Source organism: Saccostrea cucullata, unplaced genomic scaffold (assembly GCF_032062105.1).
Source record: "Saccostrea cucullata isolate Sc308-1 unplaced genomic scaffold, CSIRO_AGI_Scuc_v1 ctg198, whole genome shotgun sequence".
NCBI lineage: Eukaryota > Metazoa > Mollusca > Bivalvia > Ostreida > Ostreidae > Saccostrea > Saccostrea cuccullata.
The window spans coordinates 184,814-204,141 of record NW_026931182.1 but is presented as its reverse complement, the minus strand read 5'-3'; the positions used below and the strand labels follow the sequence as shown (position 1 = coordinate 204,141).

The following is a 19,328-nucleotide window of genomic DNA, read 5'->3' as shown; positions in this document are numbered from 1 at the left end:
CATTCCGCTTTAAAACCATTTAAAAAATAAACATAATCAGCACCTTTTAGCACTTAATTTTAGAGATTAACATTTTTTCAACATTCACATCATCCAATTCAATAGACCAACCATTGGATCTATATCGTTGGCAGACTGGATACAGTAAACAGTGTATTGATGTAATATGCAAAATAATTTAGCAATACCTTAACATAAGCATGAAGCCATACAGTTAAATTTATGTAATTTCTTATTCCCCGCCATGAATATGGCCGGGGCATATAGTGTTTGTCATGTCCGTCTTCCGTCTATCCATCCTTCTGTATTGCCATCCTTCTGTCCTATGACATTGACCTCACATATATCAAATTGTGCTTAAGTCAATTTTCAAGAAATCATTCAAGATATTTTTATCAAACTTCATATGTTGATGATATGCAACTGCATCGTCATTTTTGATCTTTGCTTTTACTTTGACCTCACTTTTCCTAAATCGGTGTCAAACGTCATATGCTGATACTAATAGTTATGTAGACACTTAGAGGGGTAATACGGAAATATGTGGGGTCCTTGAAAAAATCCATATTTATTTTTTTTAAGGACCCACATATTTCCGTATTACCCCTCTAAGTGTCTACATAACGAATTTATCCTGCGATGGTTCACTAAAGATAAAATATATATAGGATCAAGAAACCATTTCACTGAACGTCCAAGCAAGACGTTCTACATCCATTGTACGTTGTCGTCAGACGCATTGTGACGTCAGATATGAAGCTCCGTGTGGGTCACGTGAAAGCAGTATATTGATGATGTGTGGTTGGTAAATTTTTAATATATGGTGGATGGGTAGGTCACGTGGAGGGGGCACATTAGCAATGTGAGGTGCGTAGGCAGCATAACATCTTTTCATGCGGTATTGCTCTCGGCCAATGAAATTTCACGATTTTCATCAGAGGCAGGATAAATATCGATGTAAGCAATTTATCTGTATCAACATTTTTTACCTTTACCCTTTAGTTTACCTTGACCTCACTTTTCTCAAATTGTGTTTACATCAGTGCTAAAGAAACCATTTATGATTTTTTTTAACTTCATATGCTGAAACATACTGTTAAGAGATTTTCATCTGCATCAAATCATTTCGACGTTGGCATTTTCTTTGACTTTCACTTTAAAGAAATTCGTGTCAAAATTCATATGCTTATACATATTGATGTAAACAATTCAATTGTATCAACATTTCTGACCTTGACCTTTCATTAGACATTGACCTCACTTTTATCAAATTGTGTTTTATTCAGTTTGAACGAAACCATTTATAATTATTATTTTTTCAAATTCCTGAGATGATACATACTGATGGAGCTTTTCAGCTGCACCAACATTTTTTGAATTGACCTTGGCGTTTCCTTTGACCTTGACTTCACTTTAAGGAAATTAGTGTAAAACTTTATATGCTGATACATACTGATGTAGCCCCGTGGGGATCCGGGTTAGAATAGGTCCTAAGTACCCCCTTGCTTGTCGTAAAAGGCGACCAAATGGGGCGGTCCTTCGGATGAGACCGTATAAACCGAGGCCCCGTGTCACAGCAGGTGTTGCACGATAAAGATCCCTCCCTGCTCAAAGGCCGAAAGTGCCGAGCATAGGCCTAAATGCGCAGCCCTTCACCGGCAATGGTGACGTCTCCATATCAGTGAAATATTCTGGAGAGGGACGTTAAACAGTATATAATCAATCAATCATACTGATGTAAGCAATTAAGCTGCATCACTATTCAATATATTCTCATCAAACTTTTTTAACACTAAGTATATAATAGTTTTGTGTTTTGCATGCACTATGCCTAAATAGTAGTCAGGGTTTGACACATGGTGCACGAGCCGGAGACGAGTGCACTATGTGTCAAACCCTGACTACTATTTAGGCATAGTGCACGCAAAACACAACACTGTTGTTATTATTATGCTGACTGTTGTATAACCAAAAGTCTCTGTCGAGACTGTACCACTACTGGTTTGTACTTATAACAAAATATGAGAAAAGAAACCATTGCCACCAGATCAAAACTGTAGGAGGAGTAGCGTTTTAAAGGAATTTCACAAAAAAATTCTATTTTAAGTAACCATGGCAACACTGTTCAACAAAATCAAAAACCTATGCACTATTTTATGCATCTTGGCGTAGTCTACTTGTGTGCCAAGTTATATTAAAATTAGATCAAAACTGTAGGAGGAGTAGCGTTTTAAAGAATTTCACAAAAAAATTATTTTTAGTAACCATGGCAACACCATTCCTCAATATAAAAAATCGATGCACTATTTTATGTATCTTAGTCTAGTCTACTTGTGTGCTAAGTTATATTGAAATCAGATCAAAACTGTAGGAGGAGTAGCGTTTTTAAAAATTGTGTACAGACAGACGGACAGCTAGACAGACAGACGGACGGACGACGGATACCTTACTATTGCATAAGCTCTTCTGGTCTCTGACCAGTAGAGCTAAAAATGACACTATTTTCTCTATTTTCAATGTTTCACTACCTTTCACATTCATGTGAGTACAGCCCTATTATGACGTCATGTTGTGCTACATATACGTCATAATATATTCTCTTTTATTTTGAATAATTCAAGTATTAGGGATAATGAACATATAGTTTTAGAGAATTATAGTAAAGTGAAGGGGGCAAAATTGTGAGAAATTATTTAAGAAAAAATATTTTGGTTATTTTCTTCTTTATTGGTAAAATATTTGAAAAAAAAGTTTATATACATTATATTACAATCAAAATTAATTTGTTGACCGTGCGACCGTTAGGCCGAGCGAAAATACTTATCCAGTTTTCGACCGCACGTGATATTCGGTGCGTATAAGATTCTGACGCCATACGTACACGTCGTTTGCTTGTTGCTTTACCAAACCGAATCCTGAACAGGGCTGATTTCAATCAGTTTATGACTATTTTCTGCAATAAACAAATAAATTCATTAAATCAAGGCAAGTTTATTTTTCTTTTAACTTTTGTCGTTATTCTCGCGAGAACGTGGCTTTAGTGTTTGTGTACTAAGCGATGCATTAAGATAAGATAAGATAAGATAAGATAAGATAAGATAAGATAAGATAAGATAAGCTTTATTTAAAGTCAGTATGGTAGTTAAAAAGTAACGCTCTAATGAGCTTTTGACTGACATTTTTAACATATACATAACATTAAAACAATGAAAACATGCAGCACTATTTAAAGGACATATCAGTTAAAGATAAATATAAAAACACACATGTACAGACACGTAAACAATACAGCACAGATGTATAGAGGAAGCAACAGATATATATATATTTGCATATTCTTTTAAAAAAAAAAATTCAGAATATCTAAAATTGCTGATATACGTATTTCTTTAAAAATTCAATTTTGGTCAATGTATTTAATTGTATAATAAAACTTTTAAAAATTATAGAGAACTGCCATATTTCTATTTTTTCGTATCATGCATATTTAAACATAGAACTATAACCCTTCACACTTGGGTAATAACATTCAGAAAGAGAAAATTTCTTATTCTATAATATCTATTTCAAGAATGATTTCAGCTATTAAAAATAAATAGAAAAACTAAAAAAATTATAGAAAAGCATTCTGGAGTAATAATCATTATAAAAGCATTTTCATTTTTTCATCATTGTATTATATTATTGATTTCTGTCAGAGGGTTTTCATAACGTTGATCGATGACGTTACGACTGCATCAAAACAAACAATGATGCAGTTACGAGTCACTTCGCGACGCTCGCTATAAATTGTCTTTTATCTCTATTAAACTTTTTAAAAAGAAGATTTCGCCCAAACTAGTTCATAATTAAAAATACATTGACTAATATGTTGATGGTGCGACCGTTATGGCGAGCGCAGATATTTATTTTGTTATAATTAAGATCGGGCTCGTCAAACTGCACGGGGAATTTGGTGCGTCTAGACTCTGACGTCACATGACGTCGTATGTAACTTACATTTCTAAAAAAGAAGCCTGAACAGCGCTGAAAGTAAATGAAGAACGTTTTGTATACTATTTATCTTAAAAATCTATCCATTAAATCAGAGCATGTTTACTTTTAGTTAAACTTTTGCAGCTATTCTCGCGAGAAAGTAGCTTTAACAAGTGTTGCATTGTGGGTCCAAATTACTGCGTTAAAAATTTCTATCGAATGAATGTGCAGTAGTCGAATTTTCTCTTCGCACAGGTGTTGCCTTAAAGGAAACGTTGGGTCTAAAAAAACTTTCTGATATTTCATTCATTGAATGGTCAATAATGAATTTTACCTGTTACTGCCATTTGTTTTAACTTAATTATAAAGTTATAAGACATCAAAGTTATGAGTAAACTGGCTGCTGGAGGCTGCCATGTTGAGAGATAAAGTTATCGCGCTTGCTAAATATTTCCCACAATCCTCACTTTTATGACGTATTGCAGGCCATTTGGCTCTAAGTGTAAACACTATCATGTCGGAATCAAGTTGTGAAAATGTGCCAATTAACGGAAGTGTATGCAGTTTAATTTTGGATCTGAATATATTATAGTAAATATAATTTCACATTCCTATGCTTCTAGTGTTTCAGAATTCAGGAAAATAAAAGGAATTAATAATAAAAAGCCATAAACTGGTCGGATTTAACTTTGATTAAAATTTAGCTGCAATGGTTGTATTATTTTACATGATTTTAATTAAAACTTTTTAAAGTTCTAATGTGTCAAAAAAGGATGTTAATTTAATTCCTATAAATTAACAATTGCTTAAATTAGCTTATTTCTGAAAGAAGGAATTTTATTTTTCTGCAGTCATAAACACATTGACTCTAGCCATCTGGCATTTAATCTGTCTGAACTACGTCAGCAGCGGCCATGATAAGGTTTTCCCCATGCTGCTCCAATTAAGCTATTAAAATCCAGTTTAACTGCTGTTATCAGCAGCACAGTGTTGTTAGATGCAGCTTTTCTTTTTATATGAGAGATACAGTTTTATATAAAAATTTAAATTCTGACCAAACGTTCCCTTTAAGAGCTCACAGTGACGAGCGTCGCGAATTTAGTTATAATTTTTACGCAATCAAAGACTAGACGAATTTTTCAAATGTAAATTAAATGAATAATAAGGGACTAAAGTTTCAAAATATATCAAATAAATAAGATTTTTCACACATACTAGAACCATGTTGGCTTTTAAATGCTTCAAATCTAAGTACAGATTTGAACCAAAAACCCATAAAAAGTGTTATTTCTCTCTTAGTAAACGATCAAAACTTTTAGTAGATCATTTTGTACCTGTATGTGACAACTTTCCTATATGTGAAAATTGGAAAAAGTTAAACGCTGCGCTCGCTATAACGGCGTCTGTGACGTAATCGGTAGGGCGTCGGACTGACAATCTCGGGGTCGTGAGTTCGTTCCCCGGCGTGAGCGCAGTCGGGTTTTCTTCAGAGAATGAACCCGTGCACTATTTCGGCATAGTATGCTTACGCTATATAAATCCTTAGAGGACTATGGGAGAATAGATGGGTATGGGTTATAAAGAGACAAACTGACAGGAAGCATGATAATTTTTCATGTTGCATTACTGATATACCTTTGGCGGGGCATTCATGCCTTATGGACATATTTCTACTTTAATATATATCATACACATATAATATTATTACTGTTTTGTGTTGCATTTTGAATAATAATGTTCTTATTTACATCAGTCTGTATTAAAAAAATCAATTAAATTAAAATTAAATTTGCTAACTATTGTTTTTATGGCTAATATTTCATTGTATGTATCTAGCTGATAAAACAGCTATTGTTCAAGAAAACTTGTTAGTGTTGTTCATGTTCTGATTAATGGCCATGGTTTTTGCAGGAAATAAAGGGAAAAAATAGTCAGTGGATGTAAATATTCTTTGATGAATATTTTCCTTTATTTGTGTTACAGTTAGCCCTACATGGACTTTAGTCCAGTCATTATAAATTTGACCTCAAACAAATTGCAACAGAATGTTTCTTCCAATAGCATAATGTAACTCCATAAAAAAATCGGAAAAAATCGGACGAATAGTATTTATAGAAATCAACTTCAAAAATAATGATAAATATACATACTAGTTTTATTGGTTGTTTATATCTTACTCCCCATAAGACGGAAAATGATCAGTTATTTATAGTGCAAGTCCCTGTTACAGTAAAATCTCTATGGAATGCCATCTCAGTCAAAGTTACCTCGCAGTGACGTTATACTTTCTAAATAGCACTCATGTCGCTGTCAGTGAATAAAGTCTCAGTAATTCTCTACTGATTAAGCACAAATAGTCAATTGTGACTTAGTTTAAATTTATCAAATGATTAAGCATATATTTATTGACAATTTTTGTCAACGGGATTAATCATGATTTTAATTCGTCTTAATGATTTAACTAGAATATTCTTTTTTAATTAAAAGACATGTCCGTGACATTTTTATTCAATTTCTAATTGTTTTTAGAACACAGTTTTGAGTATGACCCTTCGTATACTGGAAAATGGCAGATCCTATGATTTGCTGAATATAGGTCGATACTTTTTTTCTCAGAACCGCTGGGGTCACCCATTATTCAGAATTCGACCTATTTAAGGCTCAAGGTTACGAAAAATGCCCCCAAATCAGTAACATTTACGTCAATTTCAAAGCAAATTTCTGCCACTTTTGTAACTTTTTTGATTATTTTTCGCAAAAAATTAATGCCCCGGTAAACAATAAAATATTTATTCTATAGCTTTCTCACAAAACAAATTCCATTAATTATCCATTGATGACAAAGGACAATAACATTGCTTCATCTATTAAATAATTCCTCAACGTATTATCCATTAACATCATGCAGTATCCATCTTGTGAAGTTAGGAAGTCGCGATCGTGTACTAAAAGTAAAACCGCAACCGTATTAAAATTTAAAATACGGAAATTTTTCACGATCACAACTGTAGCTACACTATAGTGTTTTTACCATTTATTAGTAGCTATAAATTGAAATAGTATATTAATTTTTTTGTATCGTCTTATGTTTACTTAAATGTAAAATGAGTGAAATAATTTGTTGCCATTCAATTCCTAAATTTAATTAACCAAAAAACTGCGAGCCATTACTGTTTTTTTTTATTTTGATTAATTGTAATAATTATTAAAAGCTTCGTTCACAAGAAGTACATTAAATTACCGGTATACAAAGATTTGTTTCTAACAGAATTTTAATTGTCTGACTTGATAAAGGGATTTACACTGTTTACGCAAAGGTGTGGTTTAAATACCTGCGGGACATGATTAACAAACCCACGTGCCGTTATAGGGTATTAGTGTTATACATCATTGAACAAACAAAGCCGTGAAATTCATGTTGACAGTCAAATTGTGAATGTACTGTCAATTAAATTTATAACTTAAACTTATAGAGTGTTAATATGATTTCAATTCTTTACTGTTGCTTGATATATATATTCAATGGTCATTTGCGTGTTTTAGCAAATCCCTGGAGAAGAAAAATAAAAATGGCGGACATGCATCGAAGTAATTGTCGTCCACCGGTAAATAATGTCTGAATAAAATTCATCAGGAATGTGTCCAAGTTGTTCTATTCTTTGGTCTAGGGTACTTCCCGAATTATAGCTGTAAAATAATAACGATTTTACGTGTTATTTATGCTTCTGATTTAACAACAGTGTGAAACTACGGAGGCATTGAACAGGCAAGTTGGAGAAAAATAAGTAGTAACACAATTCAAAAAAGTTTTAACTATTTTTTTAAAACTTTATTTAAATGCTGTACTCATTAAAATACCTGTTTATTTTCTTGATACGTTCATGTCGCGGAATAACCCCGGTAATGTTAGGGGTTTACCTGTTCTGATACGTTGTATCTGCGTAAGAATCTTTAGAAAACGGGAAACCAAGACTATATAGTAAGTTCGTCCTATGTTAGGATTTTTCAAAAATCAAGGCTGAAAATGAACCTTTCGACCTATATACCCCATCGACCTATAATCCCGAAATTACGGTGCTTGTTTTTTGTCTTTCTGAAAGGTGTTTTCATAAGTTTTTGAAATGAAACAAGTCAAAGATTGAAAGATCTGGCGAATATTGTTGATGTGACAAAACATTAAATTTCTGTTTACCCCAAAATTCCTTTATTCTTCATGGCCTGTGGGTTTGGACGATGTCAGGAAAAAAATTAATATAGTGAATTCCTCATTCTGTTTCCTTCCTCTCATAATCCTTTCAATTTTTTGGCAAATATTTTGCTTACTAGACTCCTCCAGAAATGAACTGCCTCCCTATTTATGTATTTGAACAACAAGACCGCTAATATTTAAGAAAATAGCGTATAAAACTGTTTTTGTGTTCTTGAAAATGTTTGCTCTTCTTAGGCCTTTGCAGTTTTGTTATCTTATTCTAAATTTGATTTGAGAGTTTAACGCGAAATGGATTCAAGTTTCATGATCTGTTTGAATTTCAGAAAAACGTGGATAAGAACAATTTTTGATTTTTTAAAAATAATTGATTTTCTGCACGCTCTCGTTTTCACTCATATTTATAAATACAGGGTGGCATTTGAGTATTAAACTTTTTTACCATCAAATGTTTCTCTAAAAAAAAGTGTGAACTACCCCCGATATGATGTCTATCAAATTTGCTATGTAAGTTTTGTTAATTGAAATCCATCTGTTCATGTGTGTATGAAACCGACATAAGCTGTTGTAAATTCCACATATTTCAGTTAATATATTTTTGGTAAATTAACAAGTTTTACAACAGCTTTAATGACGCGTCCAATTTTACTCTAATTTACTGATTCTTGACCATTTATTTTTAAAGCGAGTAGCCCTTGTTTTCCAACTTCCCACAATGAAATTATTGAACGCCCCTCGTAGAAATTATGCTACGGAGAATTATGGAATCGCAGTTAATTTACAAGTGAGAAAAGAATGATAAACAGGTAAAAAGTATGATATGTGACTTCTGAAAAAATCACACGGGCTTATTTCAATTTGACCCTCAACATCTGACCCAAACTATTAGAGCACCCATAATTTATTATATGATTGCAAAGAAACCGGGGAAAGATTTAATGGACTTAGAAGAATAATCTTTTAAGAAGTGAGAACGCTTTTTTTTATTATTAAAAAGTATTTATACTTGAAAAAAAGCCTCGTGTACTTTGATAAATAAGATTAATTATCCGGATTTGTAAACATAGTTTTTTTTATTATAAAAAAAGGTCCCTGACTTGAAGGAACCCTTTGGATCTAGCGAGTGGGAAAAATAGAGTATCATGCACGTGCTTTGTTTTCATGCTAAAATCAGGTGGTATAAATTAATATTATTTCTTTTGATAATATTAGTATATGTAAAATTAATGTATTTATCCTTTTGAGATTTAGTTGATTTGATCAAAACAGTTCACAACTTAGATCTATCAAAACTTAAAATTAGGATTTAAAGCTGACGTAAATACAGTCCAACTTATCGTACATGTACCGTTACTGCTGCATTTAAATCTGAATTTTCTCACATACATGTATTTTTCGTCGCACAATATATATTATATAATTGCTATACATTCTAGTCTTGGGATAAAATCACGTAAGAAGCATCTTTTGAAATACACCATATTTAACCAAAACATTTAATACCATGAAGGAAAACGTTTGTTCACACGGACAGTCCATCTTTCCCCTCTCTGTAGAATAACAGATCTTGAGGAGTATTACTTGATTCCTGTTACGTTATGAAATACTTGTTCCAGCATGCAGTCAATAATGACAGGAGACAAAGATATAAATAGTTTCTATTGATGCTGACCCATGTCAAAAATTAGTTAGGTTTCAATCACTGGCACGTTGCAAGGGGGGGGGGGAGGACTGACACCCCCCCTTTTTTTCAAGCATAACTTTTACTAATGAAAATGTACATTGAAAAGCTGCTTGCCCTCTCTTTTGGCTAAAGTAAATTGATATACATGTATAAGGTTAATGTAATTATTGTCAGAAGAATATTAGATGTACTGAAAAAAAATGGCTTCTAGCCCCCCACCCCCACACCGCATTCCCCCGTTATAGAATATAGACACCCATTAATACAAAATAAAGCTGGATTGGTTAATGTTCTGCTTTAAAAAGAATTCCGATGTCTGTAAATTAATTAATTTTTTCATTTCGCTCCTATTCTGTATGATGATCATGTTCTTCAGTTTGGACACTGGACAGGACCTAATCCCCCTAAATATTCAACCTCAGAGCTTGTTCGAAACAAGTTATCTTATTTCATTACATTTATTTATTAAACCTAGGGTAAAATACCGTTCCAATCAAAAAATTTGATAAAGGTGTGCCATTCCTGTTTGATTACAATGTACCATTCCACATCGTCTTTGCATATATTTCTGCCATTAAGGTAGGTCCGTACTTTCAGAATTTTCTGTCAAATTGATAATTTTAATTTTAATACCTTGAATAAGTCTTAAACCAACTAAAACACCCATAAAAGACATATCTTTGCAGGCTAATTTTCATACGAAATGTCTCATAGCACATGCCTCTAAAAACTCAACAGCCAAAATTGAACATAAAGAAGTGTGATATCATATTCTATTTAGTTATACACCAAATCACTTCAAATTTATGTTAAAACTTATGAAGATAAAAAATATTCATTTGCCAAGAGAATATTTGAAATTTTTACGGCAAAACACTGACAAATATATGTTGAATCCGTCCATGTCTTTCAGAAAAAATCTCAAAATGTCTTTATTTTTCATAATTCTCAAAATCCAAGTTGTTTAGATGCCATTTTTTCTATAAAACTATAAAGAATTATATCTAAGGTTAACAAAAACACATACTTTATTACAGTTGACATGAAAATTTTAACAAAACAGTCTTTTGAAGATGTATACCTTTATTTTTTGAATATCATTTTTTTTCAATTATTCATTGCAAAATTTTTAAAAAGTAAAAATTAAATGGATGATATAGGCTTAAAATCAATAAAAATAGATCTCAGGTTAGTTTGCTAAAAAGAAAATTAAAAAGATTTAGGTCCATAAAAGCAATTAAGAATTTTGTGTCTGTGTATGTACCAAATGACATATACATGTATATCTTATGGACAGAGAGCAAAGTGTTAATTTCCATAAATAATGTCTATTAAATGCTTTGTATGCACAATACCACTATAATAAACAAATACTTGCTAAATTATTTTCAATCACCCCAAAAAATCATATTTCAATAGACAAGACTAGTGATTATTAGAATTTTATATTAATGTGTAAAATTAAAAACGGATCCGTAAAAGTATGGACCTTCCTTAATGTACATGTAGTAATTGGTTTTGAATAGCATAAGAATGCAACAACCATCCTCAAACACGATATAAGTCAGTTTAGCCCTTACTTTACATAGCCTTTACTGGGAGCCAATGAGGGGGCGACCAAATGTATGGGGGGGGGCATATTCTTTTCTTATCAGATTACAATGTATTTATTTTTATGTCGGAGAAGGACAGATGATTTATTTATTTAAAATATGAACAAGGACAGATTATATATTTTCTTCTTCGCTGAAAAAGTCTAACATGCGGAAAAAAGTAAACATGAAACTCAGAGTTGACAAATTCAATTCCGGGGAGGGGCCCGGGGATCTTGTACAGATTATTTATTTCCTGTCGAAGACAGATGATTTATTTTCAACATTTTAGAGGTCACATTACTCATTTCCAAAATCTGCCAGCCCCCCTCTCAGAATAAAATGGCCGTCCCTTAGGTAAAAAAATCATATATAGTTCGAATTTTCTCTGATTCTCATAGTTTTAAAAATGTTTACATAAATACCAAACAAGTAGTTTCATACTAATTGAATTATAATAAATTCATTATAAAGTTGCAATGCTATAGACTAACTTTGAGTAGAAATTTGCAAGCACTTGATCAGGAAAAAAGTATAATCCGAATTTCTCTGTCTTTTTACTGAAATTATAGCCCACGATCACAATGATCACAGGAAATAGTGCAATATCGTCTATGAATAACTATTTCCCTTTTTAATGTTTATGGCTAAGGAATAAAGAACAGTCACATAACCAATGCTTCTAAGCATCTTAAAAATTTCTGCAATTCGAATTTCACTGTTTAAACATGGAATCATATTGAACATGACACATTAATTCATTATATCTTCTAAATTTGGGCCTATGTATATCATATTTTATTTGTGTTAATTTATAAATTGCCTGCCAGTTAAAAAAACGTTTACTTGCCATATATTGATTTTCATTTTTTTTCTTATTTTCCAACAAAATATTAGATATTTCCAATCTAAAGAATGGGTGGACTTAACGCCCCATTTTGGATCTTTTTGCGACTCCTCTAACAATCTGTAAATGAAGTGAATCCAAAATAAATAATGAGCGATGGAAAGAGCAACATATACTTGGTTATACTGGGTGGAACATTTGTGCAAAAACAATGCTCCGTTGTCGTGTATCAAAATTAGACCAATGATATACGAATGTCGCCTTCCGGAATTCGACATGTACCCGGATTGGTTTTAACATGTATGTCACACAATCAATTTTTATAGGAGGCGGGGCTATCAATTGGTGTCAGTGTTGACATTTCTCTCTCTATCCCTTTCTTTCTCTCTCTCTCTCTCAAAAAAAAATTCGAATGCGTGTTTAGCATACTGTATTACAGTGATATGTCAATATAAAATTATTTTAAAAAATAATTGAAAAATATGATGAAGAAATATATTATATTGTTATATAAAATATATGAAGAAAACAATGTAACTGTTTTCACGAGTATACTCGCTCGCAGGTGGACATCACGTGACAAATTGTGATATTTAAAATTTTAATCGAAGACATTTCTATGGAAGCGAGAAGTTTGTTTTTAACATGTTTTTTGTTAAATTAAGTGTGAGCGCACGTTTGTCAGCTTTTCTCCTTTTAATATGACATAATGTTGTTAAATATACAGCTACAGTTTTCGTAAAAACAGCCGACAAACATGCGCTATGTATTCAGATGATGAAAAATGCGTGACCCTGATTATCTACATGTATTGATATTCGAGAAATCTTCAGACACCATGCCTTCGATATTTATTTAGTATACCTTGAAAAGAGCATTTAAAATTCACACCCGTACCAAAAATAAACAGTTAAGATATCAGGGGTTAATATGATGGAAAAATTTAACATTTTATAGAACTTAAATTTACGGCATTTTTTCTGGCCAGTTAAGTTCACCCATTCTTTCTAAATGTTGCCTCGATGGCAATTTTCCGATTTTTCATATTTCATTGCATACCTATTGAACTTTCATAAAATACTTAAGAAAATTCTGTTGCATTTAGTTTAAGGTTTTACATTTTTTTGCTATTTTTACTGGACTACTTTATCAACTAATTCATCTAGTTGACATTGAATTTTCTATAGTGCCTCTTCACCCCTAATTGAAACAGGAAGTGGAAACAATGGAATGATATACAGGGGGAAAATATCAAACATCAACAAAGAGCCGTAGTGACAGTTCATAAAAAAGAAAATCAATCAGTAATTGCTGTTTATCAGTTTAATATTAAGGACATACGCAGGGTACCTTACCTACTGATAATTTTTTAGGATATTCAAAATTTAAACTTATAATACTATTACATGTTCTTAGACAAAAAATCAGATTGTGTTACCAGGGATTTTGAAAAGATATTAAATTATGAAAAATTTTGCATTATTCAAAGAAAAATGTACAAAAATTACAAAGCATAAATTGCAGATTTTCTTTCATCAAAATTTGTTGAAGAAGAGGTGTACAAATCCAGATATAGACATTAAAAGTATTGCACATGGGTCTTTCATGTAGTGGAACTCTTCAACTCCAGGGAAGAACCCAATAAAGCGCAAACTATGTTGCGTATGACCTTAAAGCTGTCAACAAGAAAATCGTCCTTGTCACTGTGCGTTGTTAATGTTTGTTTGTGTGTAACATTTAAAGGTCATAAAAAGAAAATTGGAAACTTATTTGCCCTTGCTTACTACATTAGCTAGTAAGCATTTGATATATATATTTTACCAAGCCCACGTCTGTGCAATGAACAACTTTCGTGATCAATTAAGAAAATTCTAATGTACATATAAGATAGCTGTGCAACTCTGCTAACTAGGGGACGCCAACTTTTTGCAAGATAGAGATCGAATGGAACCATCACTGTTTACTAAACATGATATATATGGAATTTTAAGATTTTCTAAATGATCTAACCAGTTTTCACCGGTCCCATGCAAAGGAACAGCCACTCGATCCTAATTTTAAGGTATGAGGTTTGACACAGTGCGGCGAACGAGAGTCCAACCTGGGGTTCCCGATTACGAAGTGAGCGCTCTTCTACTACTTGCATGGCTACTATGACCCAGAATCAGAATGACTTTAAACTGATAGTCATCAACACAATTACCTCATTTAAAATTAGAATAAAAGTAACTTTTAACAAAGTAAATTTTTGTTGAGATGAAACGTATGGAGGTTACGAACAGGTTTTAATATCAAAAGCCCATAAAACATAAAACATAAAACAAAAAAATTAAAAAAAAAAAAAAAAAACAAAAAAACCAAAAAAAAACGAGCAGAGCAAGTACTGACCTCCAAGGCATCAGAGGTTGAATATGAGATATGATTTCGTATCTGATCTAGACGATTAACTTTAATTATATGCTCGCCATTGTATTTATCAACCTGTCTAATATGTGAATGGAATGTTATTTAAATTTGGTTTTGTCATTTTAACCAAAAGATAACTAGGGATTGATTTAATTTGTTTCACGTATATCTCGATTGTAATTTTCAAAAATTTTGAAAAAATGACATTTGGGCAAAAATCCATTTATTTAACATTAAAAGAGATTTTTTCCTGCCAATCTACTAAATGACAATAAAGATTTAACCTCACGACAAACAAAATCTGTACAGCTATCTTTTGAGTTCATTTTATTGATATATCAAAATATGACAATAGTGGAGAACCGTAAGAAAACCCTACCTTTCAAATTTGCTCCCTTTTATTTCTTGATACAGCTAAACAGTAAGATCTGCCCTGAAATATACAAAAGAATGTAAATCATTTCCTACCGTAACACAGAGCTGACATTGTGTGTTTAGAACGTGATTAAAACTGATGTGTAATATTATTTCTCCAATGAAATTTAAGTATGTTAAAGATTGTTTTTTCATTATAAAAATTAATGTGTTATGAAATAAAGGTGGTGTGTAAAATCAAAATTCAAATATATTCATGAACATGTAAGAGAATAAAAACGCTAAGGATTAAAGATTTAAAAAGGTATAAAATTGGCTATTTCCAATTATCATTGCAAGACAATGGTTCAAACATTATTTATAATCTTAATCTCTCTATATGTACGTGCTTTACGATACTCTCAACACGTTACAGTTAACTGTGTATATATTTTTAAAGTTTTTGGCGGATAACAATTTTCGCTAGATCAAGAACAATGCTGAATGCCTTGCACGTATGTATATAAATCAAACCATTTAGAGATGCACTTAATCGAATATCCATACACTAATTGGTTAAAAAAATAATTTTTGGCGAAACTCGTCGAGCAATAAATAATATATTTACACTATTTTGTAACATTAAATGGTTTGTTTATTTAGTGAAATGCACACTTTAGCGCCGCTTTTCAATGAAAAAAAAGATAAAGTTTATCCATCATATCGTTATTCATTTTTTTTTATTTCCAAAGCTTAAGAGCAGTTAACAACTATTTATGGTGTTTATTTTGTTTCGCGCTTTAAGGCGAGCTCTATCAATGAACATTATTTGTAAAACTTATCAATATGAATACAGTATTAAAAAGGATATTAAAAATGTTAAAATATACAACTTGTTTTTCAATAACTTACCTCGTTTAAGACATTGTCCAAACTTAGCCCATTCTCTTGCATGTTGAATCAACTGAGATAAACCCTGTAATCTAAAAACAAAGTTTTATGAAAAACATGATATCTTTAGAATTTCAATCGACAACTTCCCTTACTTATGCAGCGATATAATAACCCTTTTATCTACATACGGGTCTACATTTTGTGTACATCTTTTTTTTTCCGTATTCCAGATCATGATAAGGAACACTGTGATTGCTCTGTTCCTTGTTTGTATTGTTTCAATGGACTTTGAGGCGATATCATGTGTTATAATCCTCACATTTATCTAAGAAATAAGGTATCATTTTTCAACATCAATCGGGATATAAATACGGGTTGGTCACGAGATTAAATTCCATAAAGCCCGAAGGGCTTTACGATGAATTTAATCTCGGACCAACCCGTTTTTGTAGCCCGATAGATGTTTGAAAATGATACCTTATTACTTATATTAACATTTGTGACTTATAAATCCTTTATATTTGCCTGATTGTGACTTTTAGCGTGTGAAATGCATCATTTTTTTAACTCAACGGCAAGTATGTAGTCCACTGACCGCGGTTCGACCCTTTATGACGTCACTGAGAAATAACGTCAAACGATACGCACATCTATGACCTCTTGACCCCGTACCTGTATTTTTACAGTTATAGATACGCATTCCTTTCAGTAGTGTTATATAAAGAAAAACATTTGCAACTGTAAATATATGGTTTTGAATAATTTTGCTTAATATGAGTACAACTAAATGTAAAGGTCTTCCGATAACGTTTGATTAAAGAAAAATCCAAAATTTTCCCAATTTTAAAAATAAGAGCATTGCAAATTATCCCCCTTTATCCTTATTTTTTATTTATAAAAAAAGATCTAACATCAGTAAAAGTAATTTATGATGTAATAAATCCACACAAATAAATAGTTTTATCATATGTACATATACCGACGACAGTTTTAAGACAATTACGAATCTAATTTCTGGAAATATTTCTTAAACGTGATTTTTTTTTTTTATATCAGTTCATGGTGTATTCTTCAACTGTTCTATCTGACATGTTTGCAACTCAGAAAATAATTCAAATGTAGCAAAGACATCAGGGTTTTTATGTCTGGAACTATAAAGCAGAGTATATGGTAGCAAAGGGTAATGGTGGAATGAAATAAGTCGTACAAAGTGAAAACAGCATTTTCAAGAATTCTTGTCAGTTGTTTGTCTCCGTAAGTGATTTGTTGTCTCTTAAAATAAAACTTGGAAATTCATGCAGTTAAAAATAGACAGCTTTATTGATATTTATAGATTCATGGATAAAAAATAATAGTACACTCTGCGAAAACAGTGAAATAAGTAGTGATTGGAACATCTTTTTAAATAAAGTATTCAATCAATCATGTAAGTTAATTCATTACGTTATCATAAATTAACAAATAAGACTTATGATTGATATTTAATCATAATTTGTTAGAAGTTAATTAATTAAATTTCAATTATGACTCATGTTTTTGAACAGCTTATGCAAATCTTACGAAAAACTAACCTTTTAAATTCGTAGCAGAATGACGTGTCTGGGTTTTTTTTAAAATGAAATGCCAATAAGGTTTCTGAAAATTGTTCGATAAGAAATGATATTTGTTTAATAAAAATATCTCACAAAAACCGATAAACACAATTAATAAAATACCAAGTTGTTATATCGTATAGCGGGTTATTTTAGCGGGGTGCTAATTTTAGCTTATTTTGGCGTTTTGATGGTAGCCTGCTAAAATTTTAATCGCTAAAAATAGTCAATACTCATCTTAGTGTTAATCTGCAAACCGCTGAAACTCTGTGTCAGCTAAAATACATTACGCCAAAATTATTGGCATACCTTTGAGCACGCATAGCTCCAAATTTTACACCCGCCAAGAAAACCCGCTATACGGTATTTTGGACAATAAAATTCTTTGTTTACTGTGTGAACGACTATCAATTTAACCACTTTGAAAGAAACCCAAAGACTTTTAAATAATATCTTATCACAAATTAAATAAAACCGACCACTAGTAAGATAACCCAACCCTTGCATCTCTCACGTTTAAGGTCAATGAAATAAAAGTAAATTTATCAGATGATAATGTTATTTTATGTAACTTACAATGAAAAATGACAAGATCTATAAAGACTATACAGTTATTAAACTGCCTTCGACACAAAATTAATTTAATTTAATTTCATACAGAAGGAAAAACTTATGCATATTTGTTGAAATCGTGAACTTTTAACTGAATAATTTTTAATTCATTTAATGTACACATATAATTGTGCCACGTCTGTATAACAACACCAGATTAGTGCAGTGATTAGAACGTTTGTTATAAATTCCAGGAATAAGGAGATATAAATTTTATCGCCGCGGGTTCGAATCCCACTGTGGTTCGTCAAGACCAGTACTTCAGATAAGACAGTATAAACCGAGGTCCCGTGTTGCAGCGAGTGCTGAAACGAAAAAGATCCCTCACTGCTCAAGGGCTCTACTTGCTGAGTAAAGAGCAAAATTTGCAGCTATCAACCGGTAAATGATGGCGTATCCGACTGACTGATAAAATCTCGATGGGCACGTAAAACAATATACGTCAAACGAAAAAACAAACACATATTCCTGTAACGTTTGGTAGAGCATACCAAATTTGAATCGTACATGAATCACATGTTACACAAACATGTAATCTAGTCGCACGTTTTACATGTAAGTGCGTAATATATAAAAACTATCAATTCGCTTAAGTAAACGTAAAATGAGCGTTTGATTTACAGGTGCGTGTATATGTTACACATGTTTCACATACGTTTCACATATGGTTATTGTATTTTTAATCACACGTTAAACGTACGTTTCACCATGTTTAATATATGTTACACGTTCAATGCACATTTTGCTCTGTACCTTTAATAATGTTTAAAATGATTTCCATAGAAAAAAATACATTAGGTTAGAAAAAATAGAAATATATAATGTAAAACATTTTAAAGATGATTTTTCTTTAACTATTTTTCAATTGAATAACAGAACAAAACATGCATTTAACATTATGATATATATATCACACATTCGTAAAAACGTCATTCATTTACAAATATATCATGAATAAGTATAATAAGTTATCATTTGTAGTATTCATCTATCAATCTTGTAAAAAAAATTCCTGAGTCGCCCGCGTGGTGCAGTGTTGAGATCGCTTACTTTAGAGTTGCGAAGTAAGGATTTGATGCTTACGTCGTGCGTTCGAATCCCACTGTAGGGCTTGGAGATGAGATCAAATAAACCGAGGTCCACTGTTGCAGTAGATGTGGGCACG

The 19,328-nt window shown here is 31.9% G+C and overlaps 2 protein-coding genes across 6 annotated transcripts in view; one reads left to right on the top strand and one right to left on the bottom strand.

Annotated features, from left to right (window-relative positions):
* LOC134231693 (uncharacterized) overlaps positions 1-16,048 on the bottom strand; it is an 89,310-nt gene extending 73,262 nt beyond the window's left edge. For 4 of the 5 annotated variants that reach the window (XM_062713673.1, XM_062713672.1, XM_062713671.1 and 1 more), the window contains exons 1-2: positions 15,978-16,048; positions 15,091-15,144 (exon numbers count right to left, since the gene is read on the bottom strand). The gene's annotated coding sequence lies outside the window, so the exon portion shown is untranslated. The remainder of the gene's footprint in view (positions 1-15,090; positions 15,145-15,977) is intronic. The other variant, XM_062713668.1, reaches the window with a different exon arrangement.
* A 1,263-nt stretch (positions 16,049-17,311) lies between these two features.
* The window catches only part of LOC134231694 (uncharacterized), a 37,352-nt gene continuing 35,335 nt past the window's right edge, over positions 17,312-19,328 (top strand). The window contains exon 1 of the mRNA XM_062713675.1: positions 17,312-17,385. The gene's annotated coding sequence lies outside the window, so the exon portion shown is untranslated. The remainder of the gene's footprint in view (positions 17,386-19,328) is intronic.